The sequence below is a fragment of the Marmota monax genome, unplaced genomic scaffold (genome assembly GCF_021218885.2).
Source record: "Marmota monax isolate L192 unplaced genomic scaffold, Marmota_monax_Labrador192_F-V1.1 WCK01_AAM20220418_F8-fsc00034, whole genome shotgun sequence".
NCBI lineage: Eukaryota > Metazoa > Chordata > Mammalia > Rodentia > Sciuridae > Marmota > Marmota monax.
The window spans coordinates 5312152-5326621 of record NW_026693934.1 but is presented as its reverse complement, the minus strand read 5'-3'; positions in this window follow the sequence as shown (position 1 = coordinate 5326621).

Below are 14470 nucleotides of genomic sequence, written 5' to 3'. Positions count from 1 at the left end.
AAGCTCATCTATTTACATAGGAACCATATCTGACAGGTGAAATCATTTTCATTTTATAGATAAGGAAATCAAGTATCAGAGAGAGCAAATAACTTTTCCCAGTGCTGTTTAATAAAGTCTCTCCATTAGTCGCTTCAGGCCCACTGTGTAGGGCCACCCATGTGTGTACTGCAGAACTCCAGGGAGCACCATTCAAGAATCTATTATAGGAATGGTGCCCACTGAAGCTATCCAGTGCTACAGTCCCATATCTGTCTGGAAAAACTAATCTTTTATTTAAAATGACACTACACTGTCACCTTACTAACTCATTTATACTAAAGTAATGAGAGCAGATAGGAGATGGGAAAAGAAAATAATAAGACTTGAATTTTTCATTTCACTTTTTGAAAACACCACTAATATTTCTATATAATTATTTTACATAAATTAGTCATTCAAGGAAACTTAAAGTTCTCTCATATATCTAATTGCTGTGCCTTGAATGTGTTCTGAATGTCTATGTGTTGGGAATTTAATTCTTAAATTCCTATATTGACAATCTTGGAAGTGGGGCCTTTGGAAAGTAATTAGAATAAGATTAAATCATGAGACTTCACAAGGCATTAGTGGCTTTATAAGAAAAGGAAAAGAGACACAAACTGGCATACTTTTCTCTGTCCCATCATATTATAGGCAAGCAGATACCAACACCATGCTCTTGGATTTCTCAGCCTACAGAAGCATGATCCAAGTAAACTTCTATTCTTTATAAGTTACCTGGTATTCAGTATTTTATTATAACAACAGGAAACTAACCAAGACATTCTTGCACATTAAAAAATAATTTATAATCATTTGTAAATAATAAATAAACTAAGTACAAGTTAAATTACCATTATAGACTGCTTCATAAACTGTATGCTGTGAAAATTTTTATTATCACTGCATAAACTTACTAGGGAGTCTGAAATGACCTTTTCATGCTCACAATTAATCATATATTGATATGCAATTTGGAACTCACTTGAAAAGAAAGTATGTCTCTTTAGCATTTTAATCTACTTATTAACTTCTTCTTTATTCAAAATCGTACATCTCTAATTGATTATACATAGAGTATGCCTCCCAACTAAGAGATGTATTAAAATAGTGAACATCTGCAGTGACATGGTTAAATGAGCAAAGACAATTCGAAGGCATTTTCTGTCCTAATTCCTAGCAAGTTGACAGACAATGCCCCAAACTCTATCAGATCCAGAATGAACTAATAAGCTAATCAGAGCATAACAAGCCTTTGCCAAATGACTTCATAAGAGAACTCTAAGTATGTTTAAGCAGTACTCATGGGTTTTTCTCACTCGACATGTAAACTAATTGTGAGAAATGTTGTTAAATATTGGTAAATCCATGGAGTATACTATTTTCACTGGTGATTAAATCTCTAGGGAAGAGTGAACTGAAGATATCTAATTTCCCCCTGGAACTGTGAACTCTCGGATAATAAAGTTCTAGCTATGTGTCTGCTCAGAACTTCTAATCTTTAAGCTGTAACATTGGGGCTCCCATTTATGCCTAGTTATTCATGGCAACTCTCCAGGGGCTTATGATCATGAACAATTTGGTCATGGATCTATTAAGCTATTGGAACTTTTCAAGAAAAAATCCTTTCCTTCACTTTAAGACTTTGTAGAATAACAAGTTTATGAGGCAAATCTAAAAACTGTAGGAACTCTGCAATTTGTTAACTAAAGTCATTATCTTAAGCCTAAGGGAGCTTGTGAATCATAAAGTCATCAGAATTAATGACAGTTGGTAAACAGAAAATTAGTCTCATAAATAAATATTAATAATTAAGAAATGTAAGAATGGCTTTATAAAATGTTCCATTTGTGACCAAAGAAGTGTTCATTGAGTTACCATGATCACATTTAATCTGTGTGTACTTTATTTCTCTTATGGAAATTATTAATCATATCAATATAATCTCCATATAATGTACAAATTAAGTGTAGCATATGTGTGCTATCTCTGTGCAGACAAAATCAGAATCACAGTAAGTAAACTGTGGAGTTTTGTGTTCTCTGAACTAACAAAAAGAAAAACCTTAGAAAATATCAAAAATATCGTTCAATATATTCCTCTCCCTCTCATCCTTCTCCCTCCCCTCCTTCTTGTTTAGTTTTAAGTTAAATTTACAAACCAAGAAGAAATAAAAATGTCTATCCTTCTATAATCAGAATTTGATTTCATAGTTTTATTCTGTATTTTATTATTCAAACCTCAGAATGGTTAAAAAATGACACTATGATTTTTTCCTACTAATAATTTAGGAAATATTGTAATTTAAAAATTTTCCTTGAGGTTCATTCTTCTATATTTCAGAGGGAAAAAAAGAGTAGATTATATCACATGAGCATATAAAATCCCAACCCTCTCCCAAACATGAGAGTTTTCTTCAAGAGAAGAAAAAATCTGGGGCTGGGGATAGAGGGTTTTCCTGGCAAATGCAAGACCCTGCACTGCACTTTACTTCTTGCACCAGAGGAAAAAGAAAAGAAAAGAAAAATTTCTCAGATGTACATTAAAGCAGTCACAGAAATATGACAATTTTCATCTACAGGTATTTTGTTCAGGGAGTCTTTCTAAATTTTCTAAAATAATTCTGATTATATTATTTCTCAATAGTCTATCTTGAAATGGCCAGTTTTTTCATTTACCTTTTTTTATGAGCACAAATATTTACAGAATAAATTCATTTCGAACCAATGCATATCAGTTTTCATGATGAAAATTGCCCAAAGTATGTCCAAGTTGATTAATTTTGCTATTCCCAGTACAAGGAGGGACAAAGTTGCACTGTCTATCTCCATAAGGAAACCTGGCTAACAGACAATTTACAAGTATATGCTGTGAACAGCCAATACTGCCTTTGTGCTTTGCCTTCATCCAAAGGATGGAAGAATTTAAAATATAATCCCTCATTAAAAAAGCACATTTTTCTGGAGAAAGACCTCAATTTTGATAAAAAAAAACATGCCCCCCAAATATAACTGTGTTCCATCTGGTAAAACAACTGTATAGTCTTACCCGTAGGCCAGCAGTCACTTGGCTGAAAATCAGTGTTTAATGTATCTCATATATAAACATTCTCTTCACCCCTTACTCTTCTCCTCTCTTTCCCTTATCTAAAATGCATATAGACAAGATGTTTTTTGACCTATACTATACATAAAAAAATACATGCACATGGTTTGCAGAAAGAACTAGACAATTTGAATGTACATGAAACAAGCATGACTAGAACCAGTGTTTGTTAAAATAAAACTCGTCACATTCCTTTATCTGCATCAACTTACCACTCTGAAGAATCTTTCTCTGGCATTAATATTATAATTTATCAAAAAGACAATGAATGGCATGGAGACCAGATAGCATATTTATTGTGTCCCCCATTCTAATACCAGCACTTAGTACAGTACTTGTTGCTTAATATATATATAGATGATCCTCAAGACAATATTAAATGGCAGACAAACTTTCTTAGTCATTTAGTTTTAAAACCTTGGAAACATATGTGAGTCATAGTTAGGCAGCAAACCCTAATGACCAAGGACTTGGTTTCACTTTCAGAGTCTATCACTTTGAAGATATATGACCTTGGACAAATCAGTTACACTCAATGGGTCTATGCATTAAGTGTATGAGGGGTGACATCAAGACATTAGATACTTTATTAGGATAATTACTTAAAATGTTAAGTTTTAAGATTTATCTTCCGAAACACCCACGTCTAGACAATAAGTAATGTATTTATTTTCCAAATGTTTTGTGTGTTCATCTCTTCTTCCTTATTTCCCTTGTCACTTCCCTGGGAGCTGGGTTTTAGAACCTCAGGTTTGAATTAATAAACCACAATAGATCTTTCTAGCTTCAATTACTCTGGCCTCTTCTTTCTCTGTAACCCAACAGAACAATCTTCTTTGAGTTTTTGGCATAGTGGTTTTAAAGCTCTTGTATGCCACAAGAACATAGGGTGCTTGTTAAAAAAAAAAAAAAAAAACTATTCCCTAAATATACTCCCATATACTTTAATATGACATGGCCAGGAAACTCCATCCTATAGCAGTATTCAGAAGACCATATTTCAAGAATTCTTGACTTCAGTAAGTAGAAAACATACTGAAGAAATATGTCTTATATGTATTTACACACATGTATATGCATACACATATATAATTTATACATGTACGTATATATAGTCATGTGCCACATAACAAAGCTTGGCCAATGATGAATTGCATCTTCAATGGTGATCCCATAACATTATAAAGGAGCTGAAAAATTCCTATTATTTTTTTACTAGCATTTTTACTATACCTTTTGTATGTTTAGATACATGATTACATACCATTGTGTTACATTTGCCCACTTTATACCATCACACACATCTGTAAAATATGTGGAAAATGACATGCTATATAGGTTTGTAGCCTAGGCTATAGTACATAGTCTATGCATCTAGTAGAATATTGTTATGGTTTAGATGTGAGTTGTCCCCCAACAGCTCATGAGTGAGACAAGGTATAGAGGATAAAGGTATGGTTAGATTAACAGACATTAAACCAATCAGAGAATTAATCCCACTGATGGAATTAATTGGGTGGTAACTGAAGGCAGGCAGGGTGTAGCTGAAGGAGGTGGGGTCATTGGGAGCATGCTTTGGGGTATATATTTGGTGAGCTGATCTGGTGTCTCCCTGCTGACTGATCATCATGTGAGCCACTTCCCTCTACCACACTCTTCTGCCATGATGTGTTGCCTCACCTCAAGCCAAGAGGAATAGAGGCTGCTGTCTATGAATTGAGACCTCTGAAACCCTAAGTCCCCAAATAACCTTTTCTGCTCTACAATTGTTCTGGTTGGTTTGTAGTCACAGCAGTGAAAAAGCTGACTAAAACAGATATATTATAAAGGTTTGTGTAAGCATATTCAATGATGTTCATAAAACTGAAAAATCACCAACAGTGCATTTCTTAGAAAATGTTCACATTTTTGAGACACAACTTCATACATATTTTATTTAATTATTAAACTGTTGTCTTCTTAAACTTTAGCTGATCATTTGGTGTCCTCTTCAGTACACTGACATCTCATGATTCAGGACACATAACTGTGATTTAAAAGTTCACTTAGGATTTTTCTATCTCCTCCCTAATGTCTTCTGTTATCCATACCTCATTCAATAGCATATTGTTTAGTCTCCAGGTGTTAGATAGCTTCTCTTTTTAATTTTATTATTGATTTATAATTTCATTCCATTATGGTCTTATGGAAATCAGGGTAGTATCTCTATTTTTTTTTTTTTGGTATTTACTAAGACTTGCTTTGTGGCATAACATATGGTCTATTTTGGAGAAAGAACCATGTGCTGCTGAGAAGAAAGTGTATTCACTTGTTGATGGATGGAATACTCTGCATATATCTCTTAAGTCCAAATTATTGATTATATTATTGAGTTCTATAGTTTCTTTGTATAGTTTTTGTTTGGAAGATCTATCCAGTGGTGAGAGAGGTGTATTAAAGTCACCCAGTATTATTGTGTTGTGATCAGTTATTTGGTTCTTGTATTTCAGAAGGGTTTGTTTGACATACATAGATGCCCCATTGTTTAGGGCATAGATATTCATGATTGTTATGTCTTATTGACATATAAATCCCTTAAGCATTATGAAATGTCCTTCTTTATCCCTTTTCACTAGCTTTGGTTTGAAGTCCACTTTGTCTGATATGAGGATGGAAACCCTCCTTGTTTACATGGTCCATGTGAGTTATATGTTTTTTCCCAGCCTTTCCCTTCAGTCTGTGGATGTCTTTTCCTGTGAGATGAGTCCCTTGAAGGCAGCATATAGTGGGGCCTTTTTAAATCCAATCTGTTCATCTGTGTCTGTAAGACTCCTAAAGCGTAAGCAATAAAATCAAGAATTAATAAATGGGATGAATTCAAACTAAAATATTCTCAGCAAAAGAAACAATCAATGAGGTGAATTAGAGAGCCTACTTCTGGGGAGCAAATTTTTGCCACACACACATATCAGAGAGAGCACTAATCTCCAGGATATATAAATAATTCAAAAAACTTAGCACCACAAAACAAACAACTCAATCAATAAATGTGCTAAGGAGCTGAACAGACACTTCTCAGAAGAAGATATGCATCTGACCAACAATACATGAAAAAAATGTTCAGCATCTCTAGGAATTATAGAAATACAAATTAAAACTACTCTAAGAATTCATCTCATTCAGTAAGAATGGCAGTTATCAAGAATACAGACAACAGAACTGTGACCACGCACAGAGCAGGCCCAGCGGCCTGCTGAGGGGCAGAGCCGCCCCCCACCCCCCGCGCCTGCCAGGTAGGTGGAACTGTGACCACGGACAGAAAAGGCCCAGTGGCCCGCGGCGGGACAGAGCTTCCAATCACTCCTGCAAGGTAGGCGGGCCTGCGACCCACTGGCAGAAGAGGAGCAGCGACCTGCTGAGAGGCAGAGCCGCCCCCTCCCCCTGAACCGGCAAGGTAGAGGGAACTGTGACCACGCACAGAGCAGGCCCAGCGGCCTGCTGAGGGGCAGAACCACCCCCCACCCACCGCGCCTGCCAGGTGACCACCGACAGAAAAGGCCCAGTGGCCCGCGGTGGGACAGAGCTTCCAATCACTCCTGCAAGGTAGGCGGGCCTGCGACCCACCAGCAGAAGAGGAGCAGCGTCCTGCTGAGAGGCTGAGCCGCCCCCTCCCCCTGCGCCGGCAAAGTAGAGGGAACTGTGACCACGCACAGAGCAGGCCCAGCGGACTGCTGAGGGGCAGAGCTGCCCCCCACCCCCCGCGCCTGCCAGGTAGGTGGAACTGTGACCACGGACAGAAAAGGCCCAGGGGCCCGCGGCGGGACAGAGCTTCCAATCACTCCTGCAAGGTAGGTGGGCCTGCGACCCACCGGCAGAAGAGGAGGAGCGGCTTGCTGAGAGGCAGAGCCGCCCCCTCCCCCTGCACCGGCAAGGTAGAGGGAACTGTGACCACACACAGAGCAGGCCCAGCGGCCTGCTGAGGGGCAGAGCCACCCCCTACCCCCCGCGCCTCCCAGGTAGGTGGAACGGTGACCACCGACAGAAAAGGCCCAGTGGCCCGCGGCGGGACAGAGCTGCCAATCACTCCTGCAAGGTAGGCGGGCCTGTGACCCACCGGCAGAAGAGGAGCAGCGGCCTGCTGAGAGGCTGAGCCGCCCCCTCCCCCTGTGCCGGCAAAGTAGAGGGAACTGTGACCATGCACGGAGCAGGCCCAGGGGCCTGCTGAGGGGCAGAGCCGCCCCCTCCCCCCAGCTCCTGCAAGGTAGACGGAACTGTGACCACCATCAGAACAGGCCAGACCTGCAACCGAGAGACAGAACAGGCCCAGTGGCCTGAGGAAGGGTAGAGCCGCCCCCCCCGCGCCTGCAAGGTAGGCGCACCTGCGACCCACTGGCAGTACAGCCCCAGAGGCCTGCAGAGGGGCAGTGCCGCTGCCTGCGCCTGCAAAGTAGACAGAGCTGTGACCACAGACAGATGAAGCCTAGCGGCCCGCAGAGGGACAGAGCCGCCGCCCGCGCCTGCGAGGGAGACTTTGCAAGTATACAAGACCAATATAAATATATAGGGGGAAAATTCAATAGCACAAGAGTTTCACCAAGTAGAAAGGAACGCGAACAGTATGAAGAGACAAGGAAAGAAAGGACCACAAGCATTGCAGTTCAACTCAACGTTAGAAGAGGTAATAGCTGCAGCAGATGGAATGTCAGATAAAGAATTCAGGATATACATGCTTCAGATGATCTGGAGTCTCAAGGAAGACATCAGACAGCAAAATCAGACAATGAAAGAACACTTCAACAATGAATTACATAAACAAATCCAAGAAGCAAAAGATCAACTATACAGGGAGATAGAGGTTATAAAAAACAAACAAACAGAAATCCTAGAAATGCAGGAAGCAATAAGCCAACTTAAAAACTCAATTGAGAATACTACCAGCAGAGTAGAACACTTAGAAGACAGAACATCAGACAATGAAGATAAAGTATTTCAACTTGAAAAGAACATAGACAGCTCAGCAAGACTGTTAAGAAACCATGAGCAGAACATCCAAGAAATATGGGATAACATCAAGAGACCAAATTTAAGAGTCATTGGGATACAGGAAGGGACAGAGTTTCAAACCAAAGGAATGAGCAATCTATTCAATGAAATAATACGAGAAAACTTCCCAGACTTGAAGAATGAGACAGAACCCCAAATCCTAGAAGCCTACAGGATGCCGAATGTGCAAAATCATAAGAGATCCACACCTAGACACATTATAATGAAGATGCCCAACATACAGAATAAGGAGAGAATTTTAAAAGCTACAAGAGAAAGGAAGCAGATCACATTTAGGGGTAAGCCAATCAGGATAACAGCTGATCTTTCAACACAGACTCTGAAAGCTAGAAGATCCTGGAATAACATATCTCAAACACTGAAAGAAAATGGGTTCCAACCAAGAATTGTGTTTCCAGCAAAATTAAGCTTCAGGATGGAAGATGAAATTAAAACCTTCCACGATAAACAAAAGTTAAAAGAATTTGCAGCTAGAAAACCATCTCTTCAAAACATCCTTGGCAAAACATTACAGGAAGAGGAAATGGAAAATAACAATGAAAACCAACAGTGGGAGGTAGGACACTAAAGGGGGGAAAATAATCAAAGAGGAAAACAAACCATGTTTAGTAACATAAATAAACAAATATGGCTGGAAGAACAACCCATATCTCAATAATAACCCTAAATGTTAATGGCTTAAACTCACCAATCAAGAGACACAGGCTAGTAGAATGGATCACAAAACAAGACCCAACAATATGCTGCCTACAGGAGATGCATTTGATAGGAAAAGACATACATAGGCTGAAGGTGAAAGGTTGGGAAAAATCATATCACTCATATGGACTTCAGAAACAAGCAGGAGTGTCCATACTCATATCAAATAAAATAGATTTCAAGCCAAAGTTAATCAAAAGGGATAAAGAGGGACACTACATACTGCTTAAGGGAACCATACACCAACAAGACATAACAATCATAAATATTTATGCCCCAAACAATGGTGCAGCTATGTTCATCAAACAAACTCTTCTCAAGTTCAAGAGTCTAATAGACCACCATACCATAATCATGGGAGACTTCAACACACCTCTCTCGCCACTGCACAGATCTTCCAAACAAAAGTTGAATAAGGAAACTATAGAACTCAATAACACTATTAATAACCTAGACCTAATTGACATATATAGAGTATACCACCCAACATCAAGCAGTTACACTTTTTTCTCAGCAGCACATGGATCCTTCTCAAAAATAGATCATATATTATGTCACAGGGCAACTCTTAGACAATATAAAGGAGTAGAGATAATACCATGCATCCTATCTGATCATAATGGAATGGAACTGAAAATCAATGATAAAAGAAGGAAGGGAAAAGCATACATCACTTGGAGAATGAACAATAGGTTACTGAACGATCAATGGGTTATAGAAGACATCAAGGAAGAAATTAAAAAATTCTTAGAGATTAATGAAAACACAGACACAACATATCGGAATCTATGGGACACATTGAAAGCAGTTCTAAGAGGAAAATTCATTGCTTGGAGTTCATTCCTTAAAAAAAGAAAAAACCAACAAATAAATGATCTCATACTTCATCTCAAAATCCTAGAAAAAGAAGAGCAAAACAACAGCAAAAGACGTAGAAGGCAAGAAATAATTAAAATCAGAGCTGAAATTAATGAAATCGAAACAAAAGAAACAATTGAAAAAATTGACAAAACTAAAAGTTGGTTCTTTGAAAAAATAAACAAAATTGACAGACCCTTAGCCATGCTAGCAGAGAGAAGAAGAGAGAGAACTCAAGTTACTAACATACGGGATGAAAGAGGCAATATCACAACAGACACTTCAGAAATACAGAAGATAATCAAAAATTATTTTGAATCCTTATACTCCAATAAATTAGAAGATAGTGAAGGCATAGATAAATTTCTTAAGTCATATGATCTGCCCAGATTGAGTCAGGAGGATATAGACAACCTAAACAGACCAATATCAATTGAGGAAATAGAAGAAACCATCAAAAGACTACCAACTAAGAAAAGCCCAGGACCGGATGGGTATACAGCAGAGTTTTACAAAACCTTTAAAGAGGAACTAATACCAATACTTTTCAAGCTACTTCGGGAAATAGAAAAAGAGGGAGAACTTCCAAATTCATTCTACGAGGCCAACATCACCCTGATACCGAAACCAGACAAAGACACTTCAAAGAAAGAAAACTACAGACCAATATCTCTAATGAACCTAGATGCAAAAATCCTCAATAAAATTCTGGCCACTCGGATACAAAAACTTATCAAAAAAATTGTGCACCATGATCAAGTAGGATTCATCCCTGGGATGCAAGGCTGGTTCAATATACGGAAATCAATAAATGTTATTCACCACATCAATAGACTTAAAAATAAGAATCATATGATCATCTCGATAGATGCGGAAAAAGCATTCAACAAAGTACAGCATCCCTTTATGTTCAAAACTCTAGAAAAACTAGGGATAACAGGAACATACCTCAATATTGTAAAAGCAATCTATGCTAAGCCTCAGGCTAGCATCATTCTGAATGGAGAAAAATTGAAGGCATTCCCTCTAAAATCTGGAACAAGACAGGGATGCCCTCTCTCACCACTTCTGTTCAACATAGTTCTCGAAACACTGGCCAGAGCAATTAGACAGACGAAAGAAATTAAAGGCATCAAAATAGGAAAAGAAGAACTTAAACTATCACTATTTGCAGATGACATGATTCTATACCTAGCAGACCCAAAAGGGTCTACAAAGAAACTATTAGAGCTAATAAATGAATTCAGCAAAGTGGCAGGATGTAAAATCAACACGCATAAATCAAAGGCATTCCTGTATATCAGCGACAAATCCTCTGAAATGGAAATGAGGACAACCACTCCATTCACAATATCTTCAAAAAAAATAAAATACTTGGGAATCAACCTAACAAAAGAGGTGAAAGACTTATACAATGAAAACTACAGAACCCTAAAGAGAGAAATAGAAGAAGATCTTAGAAGATGGAAAAATATACCCTGTTCATGGATAGGCAGAACTAACATCATCAAAATGGCGATATTACCAAAAGTTCTCTATAGGTTTAATGCAATGCCAATCAAAATCCCAACGGCATTTCTTGTAGAAATAGAGAAAGCAATCATGAAATTCATATGGAAAAATAAAAGACCCAGAATAGCAAAAACAATGCTAAGCAAGAAGTGTGAATCAGGCGGTATAGCGATACCAGACTTCAAACTATACTACAGAGCAATAGTAACAAAAACAGCATGGTACTGGTACCAAAACAGGCGGGTGGACCAATGGTACAGAATAGAGGACACAGAAACCAATCCACAAAACTACAACTACCTTATATTTGATAAAGGGGCTAAAAGCATGCAATGGAGGAAGGATAGCATCTTCAACAAATGGTGCTGGGAAAACTGGAAATCCATATGCAACAAAATGAAACTGAATCCCTTTCTCTCGCCATGCACAAAAGTGAATTCAAAATGGATCAAGGAGCTTGATATCAAATCAGAGACACGCCGTCTGATAGAAGAAAAAGTTGGCTACGATCTACATTCGGTGGGGTCCGGCTCCAAATTCCTCAATAGGACACCCATAGCACAAAAGTTAATAACTAGAATCAACAAATGGGACTTACTCAAACTAAAAAGTTTTTTCTCAGCAAAAGATACAATAAGAGAGGTAAATAGAGAGCCTACATCCTGGGAACAAATCTTTACTCCTCACACTTCAGATAGAGCCCTAATATCCAGAGTATACAAAGAACTCAAAAAATTAGACAATAAGAGAACAAACAACCCAATCAACAAATGGGCCAAGGACCTGAACAGACACTTCTCAGAGGAGGACATACAATCAATCAACAAGTACATGAAAAAATGCTCACCATCTCTAGCTGTCAGAGAAATGCAAATCAAAACCACCCTAAGATACCATCTCACTCCAGTTAGATTGGCAGCCATTATGAAGTCAAACAACAACAAGTGCTGGCGAGGATGTGGGGAAAAGGGTACACTTGTACATTGCTGGTGGGACTGCAAATTGGTGCAGCCAATTTGGAAAGCAGTATGGAGATTTCTTGGAAAGCTGGGAATGGAGCCACCATTTGACCCAGCTATTCCCCTTCTCGGTCTATTCCCTAAAGACCTAAAAAGAGCATGCTACAGGGACACTGCTACATCGATGTTCATAGCAGCACAATTCACAATAGCTAGACTGCGGAACCAACCTAGATGCCCTTCAATGGATGAATGGATAAAAAAAAATGTGGCATTTATACACAATGGAGTATTACTCTGCATTAAAAAATGACAAAATCATAGAATTTACAGGGAAATGGATGGCATTAGAGCAGATTATGCTAAGTGAAGCTAGCCAATCCCTAAAAAACAAATGCCAAATGTCTTCTTTGATATAAGGAGAGTAACTAAGAACAGAGTAGGGTTGAAGAGCATGAGAAGAAGATTAATATTAAACAGGGATGAGAGGTGGGAGGGAAAGGGAGAGAGAAGGGAAAGTGCATGGAAATGGAAGGAGACCCTCAGAGTTATACAAAAGTACATACAAGAGGAAGTGAGGGGAAGGGGAAAAATAATATAAGGGGGACAAACGAATGTCAGTAGAGGGAGCAGAGAGAGAAGAGGGGAGGGGAGGGGAGGGGAGGGGAGGGGGGATAGTAGAGGATAGGAAAGGCAGCAGAATACAACAGACACTAGTATGGCAATATGTAAATCAATGGATGTGTAACTGATGTGATTCTGCAATCTGTATATGGGGTAAAAACGGGAGCTCATAACCCACTTGAATCAAATTGTGAAATATGATATATCAAGAACTATGTAATGTTTTGAACAGCCAACAATAAAAAATTAAAAAAAAAATAAAAAAATAAAAAAATAAAAAGAATGAAAGAAAAAAAAAAGAATACAGACAACAATAAATGTTGCTGAGGATGTGTGGGGAAAGGCACACTCATAAATTGCTGTTGGGATTGCAAATTGATGCAACCAATCTGGAAAGCAATATGGAGATTCCTTAAAAAACTTGGAATGGAACCACCATTTGACCCAGCCATTCCATTCCTTTTTCTATACCCAAAGGACTTAAAAAACAGCATACTACAGGGACACAGCCACATCAATGTTCATAGCAGCTTAATTCACAATACCTAAACTGTGGAAGCAACCTGGATGTCCTTCAATAGATGGATAGATAAATAATCTGTGGTATATAACACAATGGAATATTACTCAGTATTAAAAAAGAATAAAATTATGGCATTTGCAGGTAAATGGTTGGAGTCGGAGAATATCATGCTGAGTGAAGTAAGCCAATCCCCAAAAACCAAAAGCCAAATGTTCTCTCTCATAAGTGGATGCTGATCCTTAATGAGGAGGGGGGAGGCATGGGAAAAATGGAGGAATTTGGGGCAAAGGGGAGGGTAGGTAGAGGGAGTGCATGGAGGCAGGAAAGATGGTGGAATGAGATGGACATCATTATCCTAAGTATATTTATGACTGCACATATGATGTGACGCTACATCATGTACAACCATAGAAATGTAAATTTGTGTGCAATTGTGTACAATGAATCAAAATGCATTCTGCTGTCATATATACCTAATTAAAATAAATTATTTAATTAAAAATAACTAAATAAAAATTCACTTACAAATTGACCTCTGAATCACAACAGGATCCCTCTAAATTGACTGTTTATCATGTGTTGATTGTTATTACTTCTCCATGCTTCATGGAATACTGTTCATACCTTTATCTATGTATGATTAGGTAATATTTATAAATATTATTTTTAAAAAAATCTTTGCATTTCTATATTTTTCCCATTCCTTTTCTTCCAATCCAAACAAATATTGAGCTCTGTTCTCATAGCCTTAGTGAGGAAAAGAAAGCCAAAATAATCTTAATGGATTTTGCTTTTTGTATTCCTGAAGTGGGAGAATGTGGTGCACAACACAGTGTCTACACTAGTGGGGGAGAACAGGGTTTAGTCCCACCCCAAACACTCATAGAGATCAAGAAAAGAATAAAATCTGAACCCCCCATAATACATTTAGAACTATATAAAATTATTAAAACTTTTGTACTGTTAAACAAAATTTATTATCCTCATATATTGAAAATTTACCTTCATAATGAAAAAATGTGGGAAGCTAATATTTAAGTTTTTAAACATTCACAAAATATCAGGTATGATTACATAAAATTTTATATGTATCTCTTTTTACAGCAATGATATTTTGATTAATGAT